Source organism: Rhodnius prolixus, unplaced genomic scaffold (assembly GCF_049639745.1).
Source record: "Rhodnius prolixus isolate KJV_2025 unplaced genomic scaffold, Rpr scaffold_4, whole genome shotgun sequence".
Lineage (NCBI taxonomy): Eukaryota > Metazoa > Arthropoda > Insecta > Hemiptera > Reduviidae > Rhodnius > Rhodnius prolixus.
This window is the reverse complement of record NW_027411614.1, coordinates 44,649,216-44,676,825: the sequence shown is the minus strand read 5'-3', so window position 1 is coordinate 44,676,825 and position 27,610 is coordinate 44,649,216. Positions and strand designations below refer to the sequence as shown.

At 35.5% G+C, this 27,610-nt stretch overlaps 1 protein-coding gene and 1 non-coding gene across 4 annotated transcripts in view; one reads left to right on the top strand and one right to left on the bottom strand.

Moving 5' to 3' along the window:
- The window catches only part of GEFmeso (Guanine nucleotide exchange factor in mesoderm), a 411,992-nt gene that overhangs the window by 303,671 nt on the left and 80,711 nt on the right, over positions 1-27,610 (top strand). The window lies entirely within an intron of this gene.
- LOC141456605 (U6 spliceosomal RNA) lies at positions 8,072-8,178 on the bottom strand. The gene has a single exon (XR_012459889.1). It is a non-coding gene; the product is annotated as a U6 spliceosomal RNA (small nuclear RNA).

The window sequence follows — 27,610 nt, the reverse complement described above, 5'->3', positions numbered from 1 at the left end:
ACTTTACTGTAAACTTTTATTAACCATTAAATAAAATCCAAGGGCTAGACTAGTACCGCAATACATCTTAGCTTTGCGGGTCTAGTCTATAACAGCCTATCAAACATACTTTATTGTAAATTTCTTTTATTAACCATTAAATAAAATCCAAGGGCTAGACTAGTACCGCAATACATCTTAGCTTTGCGGGTCTAGTCTATAACCGCCTAACAAACATACTTTACTGTAATTTTTTTTATTAACCATTAAATACAATCCAAGGGCTAGACTAGTGTACCGCAATACATCCTAGCTTTGCGGGTCTAGCCTATAACCGCCTAACAAACATACTTTACTGTAAACTTTTATTAACCATTAAATAAAATCCAAGGGCTAGACTAGTACCGCAATACATCTTAGCTTTGCGGGTCTAGTCTATAACAGCCTATCAAACATACTTTATTGTAAATTTCTTTTATTAACCATTAAATAAAATCCAAGGGCTAGACTAGTACCGCAATACATCCTAGCTTTGCGGCTCTAGCCTCTTAACAGCTCGGCTACCGTGGCGCCTTAAATGAATAAATAAATTAAAGAACAATAAACAAATACATATTTTGTATATTTTATACTACTCGTTTATTGAGAATCCAACAAAGTTAATGTATTACATTAAAACCAAAAATAAAGTTCTCCTATAACCTCCATTATAAGTAACATATATAATAGCATTGTAATCGATGAAATCTCTAGAATAAGTTTGAAATACAACTTTTAAAAAAGGCGTGAACTGTGAGGAAGAATATTTATACGAACGTGACTGTAAAGCTTTAAAGATTGATTGTAAAATCAAAAAAATGGTGTTAGCTAACAATAAAATCTCGTGTGTAAAAGGTGGGTAATATTATACCAAGATGGGATCTCTCGTTACCATAGTAATGAAAGTGCTGAATATTATTATTACGTCAATAGACAGTTTTAAATAATGGCTATTTTATCACTTAAATAAAAAGAAATAATGTTTAATTTTAAATTATGTGTCTTTTGTAATAAGATTAATTATAGAAACAAAATTAGGAAAAATTGCTAAGGTTTCCCAATTTTCGCGATTCAAGCCGGAAATACGCTAGAATATTTTAAAGTCTGTTTGATAAGGTTCCTGTATGGTAATAAGGTGAAATGGGGATATTTCAGGAAATGAGGAGTTGGGAAAAATAGGTGGGCCAAAAATTAGGCACACATCTACTGCCTTTTAGTTGGTCCTAAACCTGCTGGAAACCATGTCTTTCTAGCTTCCAGGAATGGGTTGGCTTTATACGGTTTTCATCTTTCTGGATGATTTTGGTGTGTTGACAGGGTTTTTGCCTAATTTGCTGAGTGTGGGTCTCCCAGATAGGGTGGTCAGTTTTGTCTTTATTACGATCATTACTAAGACCCTACATTGTGGGCATTGTGGTTTAAGCAGGCATCCTAAAATTGAATATTTCTCATATTATGGGTCCATTTTATCAAGTTTGTGGAGTATCAAGTGGTGGAAGAGCTTTACCCAAGAGCCGCTCTCCAGCATCCAAGAGTCTGATTAAAAGGACAGGTCTGGGTGGTGAGCTTTAGAGTGAGGGAAGCCACAATAGATCCAAAGGGTCGCAGTGGCGTAGGCCTTGAGGCCGCCCTAGTCTAATCTATCTATCTATCCAGTGGTGGATACATAAGTCGAAACAGGTTAACTTTGGAAGGGCCCAAGATTTGATTCCTATTAAGTTGTGTCTTAAGCCGTGAGTCTCAGATGCTTAAGGACTTTGGCCCCTAGCATGGAATTATGCTTTACTTTGAGGTAGTTACTCGAAACCAGAGAGTCATTCCTCTAAAAAATAATGCCCTTCCCCAAAAATTTCCAAAAAAAACAAATAATGTGCTGTTAACATTATTAGTATATGGTGTATCAGCATCATTTAAAATTTGGAAATTGATGCAGTTTAAATATTTCTGCATTTAATTGCGCTATTTCGTGCTCCTAAGGGACCCTGTTAATGTTTTTATTCTCCACAAGTGCAGTGAAGTGGTGATTTTCTCCAAATCACCACCAACAATCAGACCAATCTTTTGATCCAAAAATGATCCAGAAGTGCAGTTTCTTTGTTTAAATAGAAAAACTCTAGAACTTCATAACCAGAAAAATTAGTGATGCTAATTTCCACATTATAAACCGTTTCACGTATTACGTAATAGTTTTTCCGCATTCCCAGTCATCTGTATATGTAGGTATAGTTATTTTCCACTGTTTTCAGATTTATTTATATTTTCTATTTTTTGCTGGCTAAGGTTTTCACTTTATCTACTTTTTTTTTGGTCTCCCGTTACCGTGTCTTATTTAGTCTGTACAGGAAAATAAAGTTTTATTCTATCTATGGGGAAATTTTAGGAAAATTCATTTTTATCATTTATTTCATCATATTTCATTGTGAATTGTATTCATGCGTTTTGTAGTTTTTTTATTGATTGATTGATTTTTCTTACTTAAAATTATAAAAAAAATTTGGTAGACTCTCTACCGCTCTTGTTATATAGACAAGAGAACTGTTTGTATACTTTTAAGATTGCCTAGTAATTATAAATCAACAATTATACCCTTTGTATATTGATTTATTGAAACCAAATTCTGGTTTGATTATTCTTTGTAAGAATTCTGCCGTCCGCCCAGGACGAACACATCGTCTCGTCAGTATTTATTTATTCAAATTGGGATGACAGCGAATCGTAATTTGATTATTACCAGCTTTATCTTTTCATCGCTAAGAGTAATAGTTGTGACTCCATAATTAAATAAATTTACATAATTTTTTTTTTTTCGAAACTTAAATTTTTTATTTCCGGCGTTTCATTCAGCCAGCCATCTTTCAACCACTGCCTTCTTGATTTATCTTAACTTTTTAATTCTTTTTTTGTTTTGTTTTTTGTTTCTACTTCGTTTTACTTGATTGCATGAATTTGATTTTCCAAACTAATATTAAAAGATCTAGTTAGAGATCGTCGTTTCAGATCTAGTGAGTGAGTGTTTCGTACGTTATATGGACTTGATCTAGAATTTTTTTAGAATTAACCGAACTAAAAACTGTTGACGTTAAACCCGAAATACTTACGAGGGTCGTTTGAAAAGTCCGTGAAAAAATAAAAACTACTTAATTTTTTGGGGTAAACCTTTTTTATTTTTCAACATAGTCTCCTTTTAGGCTTATACACTTCGTCCAACGCGGCTCTAGTTTGTTGATCCCTTCCGAATAATAGGATTTGTCCAAGTCTGAAAAATAGCCATTCGTTTCTGCAATCACCTCCTCGTTTGAATAAAGTCTTTTTCCCACCAGCCATTTCTTCATATTGGGGAACAAATAGTAGTCCGAGGGAGCCAAGTCTGGAGAATAGGGGGGATGTGAAACGAGTTGGAACCCTATTTCCATTCATTTTGCGACCACAACTGCTGAGGTGTGAGCTGGTGCGTTGTCGTGATGGAAAAGGACTTTTTTATGGAGCTCGGTTTTCAAACGGTCCAATAACGATGAATAATATGCACCTGTAATAGTTTTACCCTTTTCCAGATAGTCGATGAGGATTATTCCTTGCGAATCCCAAAAGACAGTCGCCATAATCTTTCCGGCCGAAGGAACGGTCTTCGCCTTTTTTTGGCGCAGATTCCCCCCTTGGTAACCCATTGTTTAGATTGTTCTTTGGTCTCAGGAGTGTAGTGATGTATCCATGTTTCATCCACAGTGACGAAACGACGCTTAAAGTCCTGCGGATTCTTCTGGAACAGCTGCAAACCGTCCTTGCAACACTACACACGATTTCGTTTTTGGTCAAGCGTGAGCAATCGCGGCACCCATCTTGCGGATAGCTTTGTCATGTCCAAATGTTGATGCAAAATATTATATGTACCCGTTCATTCGAGATGCCCACAGCACTAGCAATCTCACGCACCTTCACTCTTCTGTCATCCATCACCATATCATGGATTTTATCAATGATTTCTGGAGTAGTAACCTCAACAGGACGTCCAGAACGTTCAGCGGTCACTTGTGCCTATATGGCCACTCCGAAAATTTTGAAACCACTTATAAACTGTTCTAATCGAAGGTGCAGAGTGACCATAATGTTTATCTAGCTTCTCTTTAGTCTCCTGAGGTGTTTTGCCTTTCATAAAGTAGTGTTTAATCAACACACGAAATTCTTTTTCGTCCATTTTTTGAAAATCACTCGACTTCCTCGATTCAAACGAATGCCAAACACAAAGAAATAGACCGATCTGGCTGAAACTTGGTGTGTGTTCTTCCAAGAGATGCTACTAACTAAACATAACCTCGATACGCGCCAGTAGTGCTATCTCTCTGACTTTGCACGGACTTTTCAAACGACCCTCGTAGATCGAAATCCAATTCCATTTTACTATTTTTTTTTTGTTGTAAAACAAGAAATAATTCCAAAACTATTTGATTCTGGTTATTTATTTTCTACATGTAAGATAGTGGATAGACTTTGACGATAAAAAAAAAAGATGGTGTGATATATACCTTGGTAATGACCGTGTATGTTACTATAGGAGGCAGTACATGATAGAAGCTGTCCATCAATGTCGAGTCAATTTACTGATTGGACATCATCATCACCATCATCACAAGTCACCTGGTGATGTTCCCGGTCATTCACTTCTTCACGTTTTCAACTGTCAAGAACTTTACATCTTTAAGAAATAAGTCCCTTTTTTTTTTTTCATTATAACTTCCGTTCAATTTGAATACTTTTTTTTCTAGGTGTTGATACGAGTTCTTTTTTAGGCTCTTGTTGATTGTATTCTGTATCTAAAGCTTGTTGACACCTGTACAAGGCTTTTTCTTACTTTAAAGCTTGAAGCTTTAAGCACGTACTTGAATTAAAGGTCCCCGAAAAAAACAGAAACAACTTCATCTGTAACTTTTGTAATTTTGTATCTACAAATTAACAGTGTGTTTCAATTAAAAATGTTAATATTTAAGTATAGAACAGGTAGTAAATAAATTCAAAGCCTTTTAGATTTGCTTTTTACAGTTTGATTTGCTTCTTACAAGTTGTTCAATGATCACATTAAGTAACCAGCTTCAGTAATCTGGTAAACTGGTTCATTTCCTGCCATCATAATTTGGCTAACAATTCAGCAGTCCTTATTAACCAAACTGATTAGAAAGATTCTCGGAACTGGTTTTTTTTTATGTACTTCGTTCATAACCATTTCTCTTTGATCATAGGCTTCATAATTGCGGTCCAATAGTATAAGGATAACCAAGCACTAGCAATGGGAGATAAAGGAAGAAAATAGGATTCAAAGTAAAGTAAAGTAAGTAAAGTAATCGCCTATTTTTTCAGGCGGGGCTTAACGTCCAACTACCATTTACTAGGTGTCGTGGACGGAGGCGAATAGTAAACGTACTTTACTATTTCTTATTTAACCATTAAATAAAATCCAAGGCAAAGACCGGGAATCGAACCCAATGCAAATTAGCTTTGTAGGTCTCGCAAAAATCGAGGGTCCGATATGTCCAAATGTACCTAGGTCATCATATGGCTTAGCCATCAGCGAAAAATCTCAAGTTATGGTCGAAAGACAAACTCGAAGCCCAATACAAAACTCAAACATTTCAATGATAAACAAAATAGGATTTAAGATGTAGGAGAATCAGGAAAATGGAGCGTTACTTCACTTATAGTATTTTAAAAGTTATTTGTCTTGAAGTGAATGAAATGAATTTATGATTGACAATCAATTTATTTCCTGTTCACAGGTGTTCATTCCGTTAATTCGTACAAATCATTTGAAACACTTGACCGGAATCGTTTTTAAACATATTCCAGTCTTTACATTTAAATATTTTACAAATGTTAAAAAAAAGAATATACATAAAAAATGCGGTCAACAAATTCTTAATTTCCCTGTTGCTTTGTAGAAATGTTAATAACATACAAACAGATATACCAAAAACAGTGTATATTTTGTTACTTATTAATAATGACGTCCAAGTTTTCGTGACCATTGATTGATAGTTGGCCATTCCATGAGAACATTTACCTGTACTGCTTGCAGACCATTCACTTACCCCCTTACTTAAATACAAACGTTTTTAAATGTCCTCCATAATTATATATGCATATATTTCTAGGTTTTATTTATTTTTCCCTGTTCTGTTTTTAAATTTAATTTATTTTTCTGTTTCTTAGGATATTTAAAATTTTTTATTAAATAACCACCTGTCAGAATTGTTTAAAAAAGATATAAAATACTCTTGTGTGATTATAGCTGCCATTGCTAGTCTTATTTGTGCCAGCTCCCTGTTATCCAATTCCTTCAGGTCTTAACTTTTTTTTCTGTATCTTCCATGTGATTTAGGGACTCATCACTTTACTCTTTTTTTTGGGGGGTGGGGGTGGAGTAGAGGAACTCTGAAATGGAATAAATTAAAAGTAAAGGGTTATTGGTATTTGATTTGCAATATTTAGTAATCGTTACAAAATGGATTTGTGATAAGTCCTGTTTGTTGTTCCTGACCAGTTTCTGGCCAGACTCCTTAACGCTATCTGCGAGGAGCCTACCTTTTTTACATGGTCGTTTTTTTGAGGAAGAGGCTGATGACTGAAGAAATTGAAAAAGAAAAGGGGGATAACTTGTCCTCATGTATGTAAGTTCAGAGAGAGGGATGATGATCCCTGTTCAGGATGTGCTGATGAATACAGTTTTATATCCCAAAAAAACGATCATAATATTTTCAGTCAGTCTTACAAAAAGTAAAGTAAAGTAATCGCCTATTTTTTCAGGCGGGGCTTAACGTCCAACTACCAATTAGGTGTCGTCGTGGACGGAGGCGACCAGCAAACATACTTTACTGTAAATTTCTTTTATTAACCATTAAATAAAATCCAAGGCCTAAGACCGGGAATCAAACCCAGTACCACAATACATATTAGCTTCGCAGGTCTCGCAAGTCAGTCGTACTATTTCTAGCCAATTTAATATTTGCTTCTCCAATTAAATGATGTTTTCAAGTAATTGCTACTATTTATTTGTGAAATAGAGATTTTGAATGGCAATAAAAGTTGTCAGACGATAGTTTTTACAGTCGAGAACTTGTTCTGAAGGATGTTAAGAATCCTTGCTTCCTTAAGAATGTTTAGGGCCTTCCTTACAGGATAGTTTTCTCAACAGCACATGTTCTGTGTGTGTGAACAATAAGAAACAAAACAAAAACATAGAAGATTTTCATAACAGTGGACATTACTCCCAGTAAGAAGAAGTACTGTAATCGTCAAATTTTCCAAAATCCCTGAGTAGGCGCTATCTTCATCGTAAATATAATGTTCCCAAGTTTGTTGCCTTAATGGCACCCTAGGTGCTCATAGTACCTGATATTCCAAGTACTAGCTGCAAACAGGTGGTCACTTAGTCATCGGCCCTTCCTTCTTTACCTCCTCCACTCGTCGTACCTTCATACCTTAACACACAGACCTTTCTTACCGCTCTTTCTTCTGCTTATTGTTCTTCGACATAAAACCAACAGCAGTCTGTTTCCCTTTACTCTCTCTTGTACCCGGACTGTTTTCTAGTATTTCTTTTCGTAAAATTTAGGAAACACCTGCTGTCCTCATTCTCTCTAAGGCTTTCTCCCCTTAGCCCATGCCATTTTATTCAGGCCCCCTAAATCACGTTCTCCTTGTAATAAACAGTTGTCCCTGCTGGGGGAAACTGTTAACTTCTTTCTCCCCTTTTTCTATGTGAAGGTGTTAAAGTAATGAAATAGTTCAATACGTTACCTTCTCCCACTACTTTTAAAGCAAAAGAGGAGTAACAAAAAAAGTAAAGTAATTGCCTATTTTTTCAGGCGGGGCTTAACGTCCAACTACCAATTAGGTGTCGTGGACGGAGGCGACTAGCGAACGAACTTTACTGTAAATTTCTTTTATTAACCATTAAATAAAATCCAAGGCCCAAGACCGGGAATCAAACCCAGTACCACAATACACATTAGCTTTACAGGTCTCGCCTCATAACCGCTCGACTACCGTGGCGCCTATAATAAATAAAAATGTGGAACGCTTCACGATTTTGCGTGTCATCCTTGCGCAGAGGCCATACTAATCTTCTCTGTATCGTTTTAATAGTATATGTATCGCCGAGCAAAAGGGTAATTTTAGTTTCCCTTTAGAATTTAAATGCAGACTTCGACTTCCCTCCACAGAAACCCTCCTCCCACCGCTGTTCAGCGTGTTCCGCAATCTCTTAACCAATCAAATCAAACTCTCTTATCTCTTAACAGCAAACTGAAAGAAAAAGTTTATACTTTAAAAAAAAAAGTATCAAAAAAGAGAGATCAAAGAGAAGCTTTAACCTCATTTCTTTGAGGTTTTGCACTTTTTATTGTTATTTATTTTTTTGAGGTTTAACACTAAATTTTGCGGAACTAATTTTGATTTTCATTTATTTTTCAATCATTTTGAGAAAAGCATTTTTTTCTTTCCTCCAATGCTTTTCCTGGTTATGTGCTTTCCATCTTAAATTTTGGATCCTATTTGTGATTAAATAAATCCCCCTGAAATTACCAACCATAATTCTTGAATAATTGAGTCGCTCAGGATAGCTGAACGGTTATAGACAAGACCCAAGAAGAAGCTAAAAATCTATTGTGATATTGGGTTCAATTAGCTCTGAACTGATTCAGGTTCAAGCAGGTAAATAAACTCCTTTAAGCGCCACAATTCTTTTGGTTAAGTACCTTATCAAACACTCTCCATAATCACCGAACACGTCAAACTAGCGTGGACTATCTATCTAGCGTTGGTACGACGACACAAACAGGCAACTTTGGTCTAATTTTAATTTCTTAATTCACAAGATTAGAATAATCATATTTATTTCACCAATCAATCACATCGATTGGCAGTTCTTTCTAGAGAAAACAGTTCCTATCAATTTAAAATGACTTTAAATTTTAATTTTTTTTTATATAAAACATTTAATAATACTTTTAAAGATAAAAAGTATTTAATTGATTGGGTAATCACAGAAACATTATCTATTTGGCATTGATTGATTTCGTAATAGGTTTTTTTTACTTTTATATTCTTTGGGCACAGAGTTTCGGGTGCGGCCTAAGCCGGAAAGACGTCAAAATTCAATATGCAATTTACGTTTTTTTCTTTCTTTCTTTGGTAGATATTAATCTTATAAGTTTACATCCTCCATTTTAAATTGCCTTTGTAATTATTTCTTTTTTTCTGTTCTAGAAATTGATCTTGCCAATTTTTCAACTTCATTCAAGTTAGAAAGAAAGGGAACCCATCGTATTTTGCAACTGCCATCTATTTTTTCGCATTGTCTCGTAATTTATTCAGCTCATGGTTTAACAGAATCCTTGCTTAACTGCTAATTGAATTGCGGACTATGTCTATTACTATATAATTAAGGAAGATAAATTACGTAATTTGGCAACAATAAAAAAAGTTCTAGTATTTTTGACTCTCTTTTATTATTACCAAATTTTACCTGGAATAGATTTCTTAATAATAAATTGTTAGAGGGAACCTTAACCAGGGGGTCGTTCGTCTCTCTTTCTCGCCCCCTCTTTAAGCTAATGGTTTATTTTTAAAAACTTTAACCAAGCCGGCTGGAGCGAGTCCAGTACAAAGTGCCATCGACCTTTCATACTGTCAGGACTTCTTTGGAGTATTAAATTTAAAAGAAATAAAAATAACGCAGAAAGAGAGGAAAAATAGGTTTGTACAAACTGCTACCAATTTTGGTGATGAAGCAAGTCCTCTCTCTCTCTCTCTCTCTCTCTCTCTCTCTCTCTCTCTCTCTCTCTCTCTCTCTCTCTCTCTCTCTGTAGCTTTTTCCAGTTCTCCAGTGCTCCTTAAATTGTTGTAACGCGTCATTCTAAAAAGAAACGGTAAATTTCTTTGTATTTCTTGTTCTTACATTAATGTATTTAAGGTTAAATTTCTGAAAACATATTTTGCTTTAATCAGTTCCTTCCTTTCCGCTAATAAATTTATCTTTTAGGTTCTTTCCTCTTTGCGTAGATTGCAATGAGGAGGAAGATTTCAAACATATAATAATGATATGTCCACGTTATGTGGTAGAAAGGAAACTAATGTTTGACGACATATACAGGTATTTAGATGCACCATTTCGCTACGAAGACATAATATTCTCCACCAACATCTATATGCTTAAGTATATAGCAGAGCTAGCAATGAAATATGAGCGTATTTAAAAGTTATAGCCGATTAGAATGAATGCAAGAAAATGATTAAGAGAAGGATTACGGTGATTTTAATTGAGGTTAAGCTATAAGGATGGCAGGAATATGGAGTACTGATCCATCCATTAGTTGTAAGTTTGTATGTATATAGTAGAGGGATGAATGTGTGAAGCGAATGTATTTATAAGTAAGAATGGAGAGTGAGTGATATTCTAGTGATAAGCACCTAGAAGATGCTGGCTGTATGGCGGAAGACAATGCCAAAAAAAAGCCCCCACCCAAAAAAAAATTCATCCATTTGTAATTTTTTATTTTAGTAAAGTAATGCCTACTTTTTTCAGGCGAGCTTTACAACTAATTAGGTATCGTGGACGGAGGCGACTAGCAAACATACTTTACTGTAAATTTCTTTCATTAACCATTAAATAAAATCCAAGACCTAAGACCGGGAATCGTACCCACTAAACCAACAATACATATTAGTATTGCGGGTTTAGTCTCTTAACCGCTCGGCTACCTGTGGCGCCTTAAATTTTTTATTTTATTAGCACATTAAACTTAAATTAAAGGGCTGCTTACAGGCATGTTCTCCTCAATCTGTGCATGATATCCCTTTGCAAGGCATTACCTTTAATCAGCTGTTTCCTTTAACCGCTTCCACAATTCTCTGCTCCTTTTTTTACATTGTGGAGATAATATTACTTCTTAAGCGCTACCGTTGGGGGTCGTTAATTTGTTGAAACATTATTTAAAAAAAACATTAAATGTGTGAATTAATGTGGAACTTGTTAATGGGGGAATATAATTGGTTAATTAGTTGTGCTCGTAATTATAAGCAGTAGTAATTGTACGCGTATGTGAGCTATGATTGTGATTGTCTACAAAATGAAGGAAACCATGGATTTCCGGTTTTTAACAACCTATTTCCTACTAGCTGAAAAGAATTCTAGCAATGAGCATTTTGATGCTCCCTAATAAACAAGGTGGTAGTTTTGTACCTTGTACTCAACTATTTAAACACTTTTAGTTTGAATTAGGTTTCCAAGCTTTCAGGCAGTTGACTGGAAATAATTGGGAATAAAATATTTGGCGTGTTAAATGATTTTTTATGTAACAAGATTGATTATCTTTAATTTTCAGTTATTATTTGACAGTCGCCCTTGTCCAAATTTATTTTTTTTAAAAATCTGCCTATTTTGGAGAGATTTTTCTTCTCTTTTTCCACATCTCTAAGAAAAGGGGGAAAATTAATTGAAAATCCCTACTGGTAAATAAACTTTGGACTGTTACATGGTGGCACATTTCCACATTTAAAGTAGTGCGTATTTTTTCGTTTCCGTTTCACCACTTCCTTGTTAGAACAATAAATGAAGAATTTTTATCCAAACGATGGTGCTGCCATCAATATAATTGTGTTAGAAAAGAAGAAGTTGATTTTGGAAGAAGATTGAAGAGAAAAAAAAGAGAATCTCTGAGCCTAGACCTTGAATAGGGCAATAGGGCAGCAATCATATGGTTTCCATTGACTCATCAAAGGGCGGTTTTTACTTAAAAAGGTTCCCATATGTCTTAAGACAGGTATACTGGAGCTCCCCAAAGATATATTGTACACTTCACCTTCCTTGCCCATTTTTAGTGTTCGATGGTAAAACATAAGTTTCATGAAACAACATTTAAGGAAAATTATAATTTTTATAGAAATAATTATTGCACTCAATAAAAAGAATTTTAAAAAAGTGCATTTTAATCACAGTAATTATCAATAAAATATTATCTACTAAGTACATTCTAGTGAATATGCACATACATTTGATATATAACAGTTTACCGCGAATTCTAACTTCTCAGATACACTCTATTTAGTTGATAAGTAGTCATGAGATTCGTGTGTTACTGATTAAAAAATCTTCCCCGAAATCTTTTGACGTAATTCAGCCATATTTCTCCTTTAAACGTAATTGCAGTTTTTTGTTGGTTATTTTTGTTGGTCAGTGCATTTATTGGTTATTAATTTATTACTTCAGAATGCCGCTTTCATGATGGCGCCACGCCTTTTTTCTATCTCACATCAGCTGTCCAGCTTCCCAACGTTTTAACTCTCTTTTAATTGATCTTTTGATTTTATGAACTAATAGTTCCTACATTTTCTAAAGATAAATACTAATTTATCGCCTTAAATGTCGTCATTGAATCTTTAATTGAAAATTTGGGTAGTGGGGGAAAATAGATTGATAAATATTATCTCCTTAAAATTCTTCCTGCTATTTATGTTAAGCAAACATCCATTTTCGGGGGTATCCAGGGTTTTTTGAAATCCCTGGATTTACTAATTGGGTTAGTGTATGTTGCATTTCCTATGCCTATTAATGATTGTGCTTATGAAGCTTCAAATTTGTTATTTGGTTTCGGTGTTATGGTTGCCCGTAACTATAAGCTTTACGTCAAAAAAAAACATGCTGCCGGAAGTGCTTCTTTGCTGAATGATTATAGTCAATTACTTTTATTAAATTTTTTTTTTTTTTTTTACCAAAAAGCTATAATTTAAACTCTCCTTGTATGGTGTCTTTTCAGTGTATGTTGTATAAATGAAATGTTCAGGTATCATTCCGACAGAGACAGGCGAAGGAGTTCATTAAAGGCTATTCGCCGAGGCTGACTGCAGAATTAATCCGTCAAGCCCGTGGGGGCTATAAGGATGATTGTAGGCCTATTAACTGGCCACTGCAGGCTCAGGAAACACTTGTATCGCATGGGCCTTGCAGATGATAGCCTTTGCAGGTTCTGTCAGGAAGAAGTGGAAACGGCACTGCACATGTTGTGACATTGTGAGGGGTTCGTGTGGCTAAGGATGTTAGTTCTCGAAGAGGGAAAACCAAGGCCTGTGAGGTTTACCCAAGAGAGCTGCTCTACAGCATCAAAAGTCTGATTAAAAGGACAGGTCTAGAGGGCGGAGCTTTAGAGTGAGGGGAGCCACAATAGATCCAAAGGGGTCACAGTAACGTAGGCCTTGAGACCGCCCTAGTCTAATCTAATCATTCCGACAGGAAGTATGCTTTAATGGAATGGTAGTTTCGAGCTTTCTTGAATTATTTTTCTGGACATATCTTAGGCCTATCACTTTAGTTTGAAACCTGATTTCAGAGATAAGTTTTGAGGGAACTGTAAAGATACTCCTTCCTCTGTTCTTTTTCTGTTCCCGTTCTAAGTTTCAAGGAACTTTAATGACGTAATTTCGTACACCTGATTTTTTGTTTTTTGTTTCATTATTTTAATTAGTTACCTTCTTATTAGAAGAGTGTGTGTTTTAATTAACATTATTGGCCGTTATTCATCTTGTACATGCGCGGTAGGAAATTCTTGATTCTAAGGAGCTAGTCTCTGTCTCTGTCTCTTCGCTGCCCTCTCTCACTCTTTCTCCTCTTAGCGTGGTAAATACTTTGCCATAAACAGACTCTAAAGTGGTATTAAATAGCGTACAAAGAACCGGAAAAGCAGCGGTAGCGCAAGTTTTGTAGCCACCACGGATGGGATTACATAGCCAGAGAGAGGTCACCACCACCGCAGGCAAGTGGTGTTGGCTTAGAAAAGTAATCAGCGCCGCTGACCAAAGGATAGACAATCTGCTCTGTTGTATTTCGTTTGCAAGACTTCTCCTTCTGTTGCTAGGGCTTCAGTATATTATGTACTTCTTGGCGGCTAAGAGAACACCAGAAATACCTCTGTGGGTTTTTTTTTTTTGCCAGGATTATTGGAGTCAGTGAACTGAAGTAATTCCAACTAGTACTGTTAATTTTATTCATTTATCTTGGTTGCATTAATATTTAAGTACAAGAATAGAAGATTGCTTGAAATTACTCTAGTCTTTTATTTCAAGAGATTCAACTTGGAAAGTGAGACTAAAGTTGATAATCTATTTTGAACAGTTCAGTTAGACGTCTTTTTAATCACAAGTTTTTCTTCACAGAATTCGTACTTGAAAGATAGTTGTCTATTACTATAAGAATATAATTCTGTTAAAGAATGCTGACAGACAACATAGCGGAAACCTTACATCTTCACTGAAAAATATTTCTTATCTAAAATTATCGTGGTAACTCACGTTTTGTGCAAGTTCCAAATGAAACCCTTTAGCTCACTGTAATTATATAAATAACGAAAACTAGAAAAATAAGACTGGAACATTTGTCTGTCTTCATCTTCTAAGATTAAATTTAGGCATCAAAATTTATATTTTACAAAAAAAACAGATTTGTGAATAAATAACTTAAAAGCTAAAAAAAAAATCAAACTGGCTACTTCAGAATCGATTTCTGAGTTGATCGTGATTTTTTTATCGTTGAAATGGCTCTATCGATTTTTTTTTTCTCACAACTCGATTTTACCTATCACTTTTATTTGCAACTTATACTGATATTAGGTTCTTCACGGATAGCCAGGCTGCAATTAAAGCTCTGACCTCTTCTAGTAAGAACCAAATCTCCGTTAATTCTTGCCATGCTGCTCTCAATTTGTTGGGAGCTTTGAATACTGTTTCGGTTGCTTGGTCTCCTGGTCACTCTAGGAGTCCGGGTAAAGAACTTGCTGATGAAGGAAGGAGCTGCGATGATAACAATGACTCCTCAGTCCATTATCCCTGAACTCTATCGACGTTTTAGAACAGAGGTGGAGCAGTAGATTTTGAAGGAACAATGGAAACGGTGGAGATCCCGAGCTGACTGCCGTCAGGCTAAAGAAATTCTTGGCCTCTCAAAAAGGGCTATAGTTGGTTTTAGCAGGTCCCGGATCCGCCAGTTGGTTCAGGTTGGTTGAGTGGACATGCGGATTTAGCGTATTCATCTTTTCAAATGCGGCTTTATCCAGTCGCCAATTTGCGATGGCTGTGGTGAGTCCAATGAGACAGTGCGACACTTTGTAGAGTTGTGTTCCGTTTATTCTAAAACTAGATTTCTCGTCTTCGGAAGGTCAAATGTCTCCCTACCGGAGATTATAGCAACTGCTAATCTTAACGAACTTTCTAGGTTTGTTCAGTGCACTGGGCGATTGAGTCGCCATGCTCCCTAGTGTCCTGTTACTACTTTATTAGTTTATTGTATTGGCATCTGGCAAACTTAGCCGGATTTGTTGTTTTAAAGCCCCGGTATCTCTTATGAGATGAGGGGTGGGCGGGGAACAAATGGCATTTGGATTGCCCGCGATCCTTCCCCTTTCTGGTGGAACCGCCCTTTTAATACAATCTACAATCTATGCTTAGGAAATTTATTTTTTCAGACGAAGAAGCTATTATTTCAGAGCTATGTACAGTTGAAAATATTGGTAAATCCTCCAGAGCTAAATAATATCTTTGAATTTATACGTCAATAGCACGCTTCCTCTTCCGGTTTCAGACTTGCAACCATCATTAGAGAGGTAGTTTAATCCCTTTGGTGTATAGATTTCCGCTTCAAACTTGCTAACTTAGTGGTCTACTTCGAAGAAAACATATTTGTGACATAAAATACAATTTAAAAAAAAATATGTCACAATCACAAAATTCTGATTTGACACCTCCTAACTTGTAAATAAATCTTTAAAATTATTAATTACTCCCTCAATCTTTAGTTATTAATGAATGAATAAAAATAATTTGAATTCAATATCTGATGAAGAAGAAAGACTTGGCAAAGTAAGCTACCTGACTTGCGGGTAGTTCTTGTAAGGTCATTCACCATGTTGTTTTCTTTACTGTAGACACCTTTTAAACAGTGTTACCAAGTGTTTAATATGTAGCCTTCGCTTGTGTAATCCAAATGTCTGTACGTATGTTCAAAGCGCACAACTGACAGACGATTCATTGATTCTACGATATATTTTTTAGCACCTTTTACTTAACTTCCTCTTTTAAACAAACTAACTGTTTCTAATTTATTTCATTCTAGATTTAAGCTAGAAAATGTTGATGACACACATGTTGCGTAACATCATCAATTTATGGTCTTAAATAGATCAAAAGTCTAACCATGATACTAGAGAACTAGGTCTTCTTTGGAGCTTATTATTATCATATTTTTTTCCGCCAAAGCCTCCTATATAAGTTAATTATTGCCATAGTAACGGATCATTGGAATATATTTCGTACAGCTGATAGCGTGCACTAGCATTATATAGTTTTTTAGGTTAAATATAGTCGGACTGCACACACTTCTACGTACACAGGAAGTTAGGTGTTTTTTTTAGGATTAGTTTTTCTGTGTGGTTGTTGTGAGGTGGTAAATGGTTTATTAGTCGTGGGAAATGTATGCAATTTATCAGAAGTACAGTTTCAGGAAATATTTACGAGAAAAATTTAATAAAAAAAAAGTGAAAAACCATTCTGAAAAGTACTTGACGGCGAGATTTTCTTATAATTTGCATAATCAATGCCCTTTGCTATCTTTTTGGTTGATAGAGCTGTACTTTAATAATAAATTGAGTAGTAACTAAAATAATAGTTTAGGACAGAAGTCGCCAAAGTGGTCTATATATGAGTAGACCCCCAGGGGTCTATTTAACAAAGTAGGGGGTCGATCTGAGCCAGGGGGTCGATCTGAGCCAGGGGGTCGAAGGAAAAACAATTTCGAACCCAATATAGCGGAACCTTGCAAAGAAACACCATTGCACAAACCCATCTCATTAATTAAGAAGCAATACTGTAGTTACTTTACTTATTTATAATTACTTATTATTTAATAAATATTAAGTTGGGCTCTACATAGACAAACGGCTCACGTGGAACCCGCACACTAGACTTAAAAGACAAAGCAATGCTTTACAGGACTACTTGGACGACGCTCTAAATTGCCTATAAAACTCAAACGCTTAATATACAACACTATTCTCAAACCTATGTGGACTTACGGACTAGAGCTGTGGGGTTCAGCCAAACCTACAAACATACGGACAGTACAGGACATTTCCATCAAAACTCCTCCGACAGATAGCTGACGCATCATTCTACTGACTACACAACGACCTCAACATTCCCTTCATAGACCAACTCGCCAAGACGAAATATCGCCTAGTCCCATGCTGCTCTCTCCAGTTGCTCCAATCCTCTAGTACTGTCTCTCACCTCCTCTGACAACACTAACAATCCTTCTCGCCGATTGAATCCCCAGTGGCCCCGCGACATCCTTGCAGTCTGAAGGACTAAATCTCTACTCTCTCCTACTCATATTCTCCTCCTCACATTCCCCTGTCTCATCTAGAGAGTGCTACCGCTGGGTAGCTTCTCTCCTCCTGCTCTTCCCGCTCCAGTTCATCTCATTCACCTCCTATTTACTTAATGTATACATGTATACAGATGGTAAATTACTAAATAAATAATTAAAAATAATAAATAAATATTAAGGTATTTAAATTTCAACATTAAGATATTTTTCATAAAACTATTGTTACACAATGTAAAATTACTTTAATAAATGTTTAAAATCAAAATGTGACAAAGACAGTACCTAATAGATAGTTTTATTTTAATTATCTGAAAATTACTTTTATCATGGGGGTCGATGGAGATTTCGAAAAATTATATAGGGGGGGTCCATGATCAAAAAATGTTTGGCGACCCCTGGGTTTAGGGGGAAGCTTACCCCTCCTCTCTCTCTCTCACACACTCTCTCTCCCTCCAAAGGGCCCTTTTATGAATTTTCTTGGGGGAAACGTTTTCAATTTTTTTTTTAATGATGTTGTCTCGTTACAGACAACACTGTCCATCACCGCGGACAGTGAGCTGTAAGAAGCTCCTAGGAAGAGAAAATCTAAGGGTCAGCAGCTGGATTCGAACCCGGGACCTCCGCGTGGGTTTTCCAATTTTGAAATTACTTGCAAGCAATTACTATACGAAGTTCCCACAAAATCGTACGACACGTGCTTAAGAAAAGAAAAGTAACCCTTTCGTTTTGGGCTGATATTTTCCAAAAGTATATTGTACTTTTCACTGATACCACAAAATCCGCACCCCACACCAATTTTTAAAAAAACCTCTTTCATAAAACTTTGAGAAATCCTTTCGAAAAAATACGTAAATAAGTATAACACTTACTTCTCGCCATTCGTCTATATATTTCCTTTTTCTGTTGTAGTGAAATTCAGGTTCAAAACAATTACAACAAGAATTCCTTCCACCACCACCCCCTCGGCTAGGTGAGTCATCTAAAATCTGCATACATATTGGAACATTAACCTTTTATTATAGCTCGAACTACACCTGCATTGTTAGGAAGAGTAATTCTCATAGATGAGTCACATTAAATGAGACTCTCGACGGTGGTTATAAACGTACTAGTTAGGGTTTTTGTTTTGTATTAACAAAATTAATTATAGTTACTGATTTCCATTTTGTAAGACTTCCGGTCTAATTTTTTAATCAGAAGGATGGAACTTGACTTCAATAAAATCGAAAATCAACACCTAGAATCTAACCTAGACCTGCAATACATCTAAGCTTTGCGGGACCGAGCATATCTGAGATAGTTGTTCCTCAAAACAATTTACATTTTAATTTACATAAAATAATCTAATTCTAAATTACTTTAATTTCTGCAAAAAGAAGTAATAAACTTTTTCTATTTTGTTACAGGTGAGTTGGAACAGTGTATTTTTTTAAAAAAGAAATATAGATACAGTTTTGTAAGTATAATAGAAATCTATTATAACAATCTCATGTATATAAAAGAAATATATATCTCCGGATCTAACTATTATCACTCTAAAATTGACTCTATAATTATACTACTTCCTAAAAAAACATTTATATGGATTTTAAGAAAATATTAAGTGCGTTTAGATGGCCACTTCTCTCGCGGTAATGGGGGGGGGGGGGTGTTTTGGAATAGTTTAATGATGATTGTGTAAGCCAATAACCACGTCCAGTCTTAATATAAAGACAAAAATAGGCAAATTTAGAGCTGCAGCTAGTTCAATTCAAATTCAGTCTAACACAAAATGTCGAAGCTAATTTTTTCATACGTCATACTGTTGGGAGGCGGTAATACGTTTTAAGTAAAATTGCCTCTCCGCCTTTTTTCATTAATTGCTCTAAATAGTACTTGCCAATTTCTCTCAACTCTCAAAAGTGGGAAAATATTGGACATCCTGCAGGTTTTCGGTTTCAAATTTTAACAGGAAATATCACTTGCGGAACCTTCAGGATTCCCCAAAAGTTTTGTGTGTTTCAATCAATTAATTTCTCTGTGCGTAAATTGATATTCTTATTTGCTGAAAATATTAACCAAATCTAGGCGACACGGTAGCCGAACGGTTATAGGGGCTAGACCCGCAATACTAAGGTGTATTGTTGGTTTAGTGGGTTCGATTCCCGGTGTCTAGGCCTTGGATTTTATTTAATGGTTAATAAAAGACATTTACAGTATGTTAGCTAATCGCCTCTGTCCACTTCTACCTAATTGGTAGTTGGACGTTAAGCCCCGCCTACAAAAAATAGGCAATTACTTTACTTTTTTTATTAACCAGATCTAGAATAATTTTCTTTTTTGTATGTTTAACTAATTTTTTTTCCCTTCTGTTCACTATGATTGAACTTTTTGTTTTAAAGAAAAGGCAAGATTTTCCTTTTCCAGACTTTTAAGAGTAAAACACCCCATATTTATTTTAAAGTAAAATTTATGTTTTATTATTCATTAGAAATGAAACATTTAGCTGGAGAAAGCGGATGTTCGTCGGTACATACGTATGTGCATACATACAAAAAGTGTTAATATGTTCAGATGTTCAGCATAGATCGCCCCTTACCATATTAAAATATATAAAGAATTTTATTTTTTTGAGTAAAAAAAAAAAAAGAATCATGCTCCACACTTTTATGTTTCGTTGAACATGCATCAACATGTCTACGTATGTTGTAATGCTGTTTAGAAATCACTTAAGTCCTTTCATTCCTCAAGACTCATTTTTATTTTCTGCGTAGGTGTTCTTCATCTCTTTTTCCCCCTTGTATAATTTTGTAATAAAATTTTTTTTTACAACTTAAGAAAGAAAAAGAAGTTAAAGCTTTATTCAAGCCCCGATATTCAGCTAGCTCCTCCTTCTAGAGTGTCGTCGGCATGAATCCTTTACGACCTTCCTCAGGGAGTGTACAGTGTGAATGAACTCTTTATTTTATTTTTTTTAGTTTTACTGGTTTTTAAACTAAATTCTGAATGTTATAAACAGGAATTATTACGTCAATGAAAGATTCTTGTGGCAATGGTAGGTGCTAAAGATTTGTGTTTGTGGGCGGGCGGTTATGACCGGAAGAGAGCTCTCAGAGGTGTAAGAATGCGTTGTGGTATAAACCGGATTCCTATCGAAGTTTCTAGGAGGGAAGTGATTGGAAATGCCCGGCGACTCGCTTCAGATGTAGAGGACTGTATTGTGCTTTCATTTCCAGAGTCCTTAGGTTTGGATGCTGTCAAATACATCTCTGTTCTGGATGCAGAAATCTTTAGATAAATAGAAATGCTAGGTCTATGTCTACGCCATTGAGACAATTGTTTCCTCGTTTTTTTAAGTTTCTTGATTTTAGGTTATATTCACTTATTGGTTTATTCTATACGAGGGTCGTTTGAAAACTTCGTGCAAAGTCAGAGAGATAGCACCACTGGCGCGTATCGAGGTTATGTTTAGTTAGTAGCATCTCTTGGAAGAACACACACCAAGTTTCAGCCAGATCGGTCTATTTCTTTGTGTTTGGCATTCGTTTGAATCGAGGAAGTCGAGTGATTTTCAAAAAATGGACGAAAAAGAATTTCGTGTGTTGATTAAACACTACTTTATGAAAGGCAAAACGCCTCAGGAGACTAAAGAGAAGCTTGATAAACATTATGGTGACTGCACCTTCGATTAGAACAGTTTATAAGTGGTTTCAAAATTTTCGGAGTGGCCATATGGGCACAAGTGACGTTGAACGTTCTGGACGCCCTGTTGAGGTTACTACTCCAAAAATCATTGATAAGATCCATGATATGGTGATGGATGACAGAAGAGTGAAGGTGCGTGAGATTGCTAGTGCTGTGGGCATCTCGAATGAACGGGTACATAATATTTTGCATCAACATTTGGACATGACAAAGCTATCCGCAAGATGGGTGCCGCGATTGCTCACACTTGACCAAAAACGAAATCGTGTGAAGTGTTGCAAGGACGGTTTGCAGCTGTTCCAGAAGAATCCGCAGGACTTTAAGCGTCGTTTCGTCACTGTGGATGAAACATGGATACATCACTACACTCCTGAGACCAAAGAACAATCTAAACAATGGGTTACCAAGGGGGAATCTGCGCCAAAAAAGGCGAAGACCGTTCCTTCGGCCGGAAAGATTATGGCGACTGTCTTTTGGGATTCGCAAGGAATAATCCTCATCTACTATCTGGAAAAGGGTAAAACTATTACAGGTGCATATTATTCATCGTTATTGGACCGTTTGAAAACCGAGCTGCAAGAAAAACGCCCACGATTGGCCCGCAGAAAAGTCCTTTTCCATCACGACAACGCACCAGCTCACACCTCAGCAGTTGTGGTCGCAAAATGAATGGAAATAGGGTTCCAACTCGTTTCACATCCCCCCTATTCTCCAGACTTGGCTCCCTCGGACTACTATTTGTTCCCCAATATGAAGAAATGGCTGGCGGGAAAAAGATTTTATTCAAACGAGGAGGTGATTGCAGAAACGAATGGCTATTTTTCAGACTTGGACAAATCCTATTATTCGGAAGGGATCAACAAACTAGAGCCGCGTTGGACGAAGTGTATAAGCCTAAAAGGAGACTATGTTGAAAAATAAAAAAGGTTTACCCCCAAAAATTAAGTAGTTTTTATTTTTGCACGGACTTTTCAAACGACCCTCGTACATTTGCTTCAAAATCTAACGGGAATAATGTAGCATTATGATTGGTCTAATTTATTGACTGTATTTGAAGGTTAATTTGGTACGTCATTGAAATAATAATATATGTCTTCATACTTTATATTGGTGTAACAGTTAACTAGATAGAAGATGCTGACTTTTGAAAATGAAATGTAAGATTGAAAATAAGTGTTAGCTCACAGAGCCGTAACATTTGATCACGGATTGCCTGGAGACGCTGTTATGAAATCACTAGTCGGTTATGACCCGTTTTCTTTCTAGTTAGGTTAATCATGGATCTAGGACGTCAGAATATCTTGACCTAACCATGTTTTTTTAGTGATCTTTTTTTTTTTTAAATTCTCCTTCCTTTCCACGTATTTCCTCGTATACTAAGAATTGGTAGAAAAACGGAAGAGTTCCTAATAATAGGAAGGTAGGCCTAATATTATCTAGTTATCTTGCTGAAAAGTAGGATCTCTTCTTCACTATGCGAGAGAAAGAGAGTATGATTATTGTGATGAAGAGGAAATGGTGGTATTGATTGAGACGTGATGATGTTTTTTTCCCCCTCAATATTCAACAATCTCCAATGCTCTTCCCTTCTCTTTGCGAGAAATGTGCCGTTATCATCGCTAGGCTCTTACTTGAATGAAGACAAGAGAGAGGAGGAATTATAGATATAGGTCGGAGGCGGAACTTTGCAGCGGTCTGTACCTTTGGCTTACATATATATATTATTTTTAATAAATTAATTGAGGACTAGTTCCTGTGGCGCCACGGCAACCTGTGATGACCTCTTTAAACATTGTTTTTTTTTATGTAATCCTAATCAAATGTATTAGGAATAAGTTCGTAGGAGCTCTAGTTCTAGATTAGCTTTTTTTATTCTTCTTCTTCTGCTGCAACTATTAAGCTACAATACTATAATATTCAGAAAATAAATAGTTTTATTTTACTAAAAATAATTACTACCAGGAAATGAATTTGAAAAAAGAGAAATTCGAGTTGTCTTACCTGGTCAGAAGAGTGGTTATATTTGAATATAACAACCTAGATTTTTATTGGCGATTTTATTACAAATATGTTTCATGTTGTTACATGTTATGCATTTAGCAACTATGTACCTCCTTTATCTAGCTTGATTGGTACACATAAAATACAAAAACTCAATACAGTCAGTGCTTCTTTCGGTTGATTAAAACATTTATTAAACCGGGATATGAAATTTTAAGCTTACAGCATTTTATTATTTTTGTCTTTTGCTTAGCTAGCACACAATCCACAGACCGATTTGCTCTTCAGGAGATACTTTTTTTTATCGTATAGCTTTTAAAAATCAGACTTTGTCATTTTATCTTGGCCTGTTTCATTCTACCACCTTGTACTTCGCTCTCATACACGATTAGCGAAGGATCTTTTCTAGTTGAACTAAAATCGGTGGTCTTACCTTCAGCTATAAGGATTAGACTGCTCAGTGAAACTGGACGTGAGAAGAGCCATCCGTCCACATCTATTCCGATCTGATCTGAGATTTGTTTGTTTAACAGATTCTTCACTCCGCGTTACAGCTGTTCAATTTTCCTCCCCCTCCAAATCCTTTCTTGGTGATTGTCTTCGTTTCAAAATGATTCAAAAGTCCTGTCTACAGTAGTTTTTGGTTCTGTTTTCGCGAATCAAAGATGTACAGAGTTAACACTCCGCAAAGTTACAGAACTGTGTATAACAATAATAATAATTTGCTAAGTTAATTATTATTATCATCATCTTTTTACATCTTCGTTTTTTAGCTAGTCAAGTAACGCGAGGCAAACTCTCTTTTGATAACAATCCTGTGGAATTAAGTTTACTCTGGCGTATAAGAGAAGGCCCACTTCTTTCAACCAGCTTGCCACTCTATATGATGGTCTTGATGTTCCTTCTTGTCTTCTAGACATGCGGATCTATTTCTAACGTAATTTTGTTTGGCTTTAGATTAACTGTCAAGTTTTTTTATTTTTTAAATAAACAGCTTCTTTAGATGAGATCTTTCATTAAGGTACGAGTTTATTCCTTTTTAATATTAAATTAAAAAATAAATTTAATTTTGATTTAAATTAAAGGGAACATTCTAATATTAATATTATATTAAAATATATTTAAAAAAAATATATGTAGAAGTTTCATGGATTTTTTTATTCCAGCATCTTATCTTCTGTATCTTGTTTTTTAAAAATGGTTGTTATTTAAATCAGCGTGAGCTGTTTGGATGTTAACTTAGGTTTTCAAATAAGCTTATAACTTAATTAAGTCTGGCAGTGATGTTGCTGAATATTTAAGAGAAAAAAACTATAGCAAATTTGGCGAACAAGATAACTAGTGTATTATATTGACTCAAAAGTTTTCTGCTGGTTGCTCTGCATTTGCTGGGTGGTTGGCCAGGGGCGGTCTTAGAATAATAAAGATGATCTGGAGACTATGATAATTTCTGCAATTGGAAGGATTATTTTTAATAAACACAAAAATACCTGAAGGACGTGTCTTAAAAGTTGGCTTGGGAGAAAAGTAATTGGTCTATGGTGTTTTACAGATTTTGGGAAAGAGTATTCCATCCTTGGCTTTAAGGTCCATTAAGGACCAAGGATTCTTTAATCCTGATCAGTGTTTCACTACCCTTTACATCGTCCTCTTCCACGTATCCCGCCACAATCTTCACAATATGATCTTTCTTATCTTTTCGAATTCTGTTTTTTTCTTTTTGGCACTGGTACCTCTTAGAACCACTCACACTCGTGACAGAACAGCTCACCAGTTTCTCTAGGGAAGTCCCGTCCTAATAATTCCCTTTTCGTCCCAAGAGAGGGGATATATTTTCTTACCGGTAGGTAACCATATGGCTTCTTGGATAGACATTCTCATAACCACATCAAGGGACTCCAAATAGACGAGCAGCATCTCTGAGGCTCAATCTCCACAATGTAGTCTTCCTTATCTTTTCGAATATCCATGGCATGAATGGCGTTGGTGCCTTGGATTGGACTAGGCCAGTACTGGGAAAGACAAGGAACAGCAGTCTGGGATATATCACTTCCCTTTCTCAAAACATCCAGATACTCTAACTCGCTTCGTACTCCTGTCAGCACAAAGAGAGGTGTGCGATTTGAAGATTAGCTCAATCCCAGTCGTTAGACGAAGTCCCCATGTCTCTATTGAACAGCTCCTAGAAGCAGTTGCCAAAAGGGGACATCCAAGAGGAGCTAGAGATTGGATACCCTCCACCAAACTATGGTCTTAAGCCTAATTAATCTGCAAATAAAGATGTGTAGACATATCATTTCCAAAAATATTATATATAGGCCTCAAATTAAAATTTGATTGATATCAATTTTTTTCTTGTTCAACTTTCTCCACCAATAATTTGTCAGCCTTTCATTTTACTCATTGAAAGAGCACACACAGACACACACAATTAAGAAAAAATTAATTTTTCGCTAATCACCATTAATTATTACTTTTGCAATTTTAAATTAAATTGATTGGTTTATAAAAAACCAAATCCCTACTTTCTCTTCATTCACAGAAGATTGTTATCAGTAAGCAATATCTATTCATAGAACTTTTTAATAATGATTAGTATTCCATTAATAAAAGATAAATAAATAAATGAAACAAGCTCTTTATTACAGTTTCATTAATAAATAATTTTATGAATGGATTTTTTATAGCTTAACCTCGATGCGCAATTTGTCTGCGCGAATTAATACAATATTTAATACGCCAATTGAAATATGTATTATTTATTAGATTGAATATGTAAATACCTCCTTTATATTGATACAATTTAATATACGATATATGTCGCTATAACCAATTTAAATTTAAATTTCGGCAAGCCTTTTACAGAATATTCTCGATTAATATTGATTAATGTGATTGGATATTTTGTATGATTAATCTTTAATTAATTATCTTTGATTTGAAACTCTCATTGGATTGGCTTAATTTTCACTTCACTTATTTAGGCACCACGATAGCCAAGCGGTTATAGGCTAGACCCGCAAAGCTAAGGTATATTGCGCTACTAGTCTAGCCCTTGGATTTTATTTAATGGTTAATATGAGTTTATAGTAAAGTTTGTTAGGCGGTTATAGGCTAGACCCGCAATGCTAAGGTGTATTGCGGTACTAGTCTAGCCCTTGGATTTTATGTAATGGTTAATAAAAGAAGTTTACAGTAAAGTATGTTTGCTAGTCGCCTCCGTCTACGACACCTAATTTGGTAGTTGGACGTTAAGCCCCGCCTGAAAAAATAGGCAATTACTTTACTCTACTTATTTATTAATTTGAATGTCAAATCTAGGAATTAATTAGTCTCAGAATGGATCTAACAAGAGAATTGTGGGTGTTTGTATGTTTGTCCACCATACCCATCCACTCAATTCCCCCCCCCCCCAAACCACTGGTACACAGTTAAGAAAGATTAAATATTTTTGTAAAAATTCAGAGTTTGAAGAGAATTCTCCAACCGGAAGTGTGTCTTTGCTGAACGGATTTTTCACTTTCTTAACTTTTTTTTTTACGAAAATGGCAGCTAGGATAAAACAGTTATGGAGGAGTTTGGAGTATGGTTACCTCCAAATTCTCATTTCAGCACAATATGCAGATTTTATTTTATTTTATTTTTTAAAGTAAACTGAAATTATTAAATATGATTGGTTAAGAAGTTAGAATATTGAAAACCGGATGTGTATTCATAAGCCAACCCAGTACCACGGAGCTCTACTCTCGATTTTACTACGAAAGCAGTATTTTTCTTTGTATTTACGAGCTGCTTTTATTCCACTTTTTATTTATGTCAGGAAAAGTTCTGATATTTTCTTTTTTGTGAGAATTCGTTTGATACCAAATTTTTGAAAGAGTTCTGCAAGAAACTAAATTAGTTGGGATCCCCTGATGATCTGAGGATGCAGGAAAAATAGTGAAAATCGTGTTCTAGAATCCAAAACTTCCGGTTGTATTCAGCGAAATTCAACAATAATGAAAATCCATGTTGAATTTTTTTATTACGTATTCACTCAGCGATATTTACAACATATACTTCCGGCTAAAACCCTATTGCGAAACTTTTGACGCGATTGCAGTACATTCCCGTAATACATAATTTTATGTATCTCTTAGTTATAAATACCATAATTAATTTTGGAATTACATAAGAGAGTTTGTTTCGAATTTATTAGCGTTTAAGAGAAAATTGGATTATCGTCTTTTGTTGTGAGTTAGATGTAAGTAGATACTTTAGAAAGTGTCCCATTGTATTATATTCACTCCCCCCTCCAAGCCCAACTTTTTATTGTTATTGTTATTATCACAACATAATGATAATAATAAGGTATTTTTATTTCTGAAAGGAAAACTTTTTCCTGTTATTATTCTCTTAGAAAATTTCCATAAACTTTCTTCAATCGCTTGGGTAATATGACGTAATGTTATATGACGTCAAAAGTGAAGCAGAGGGTAATGGAGAATT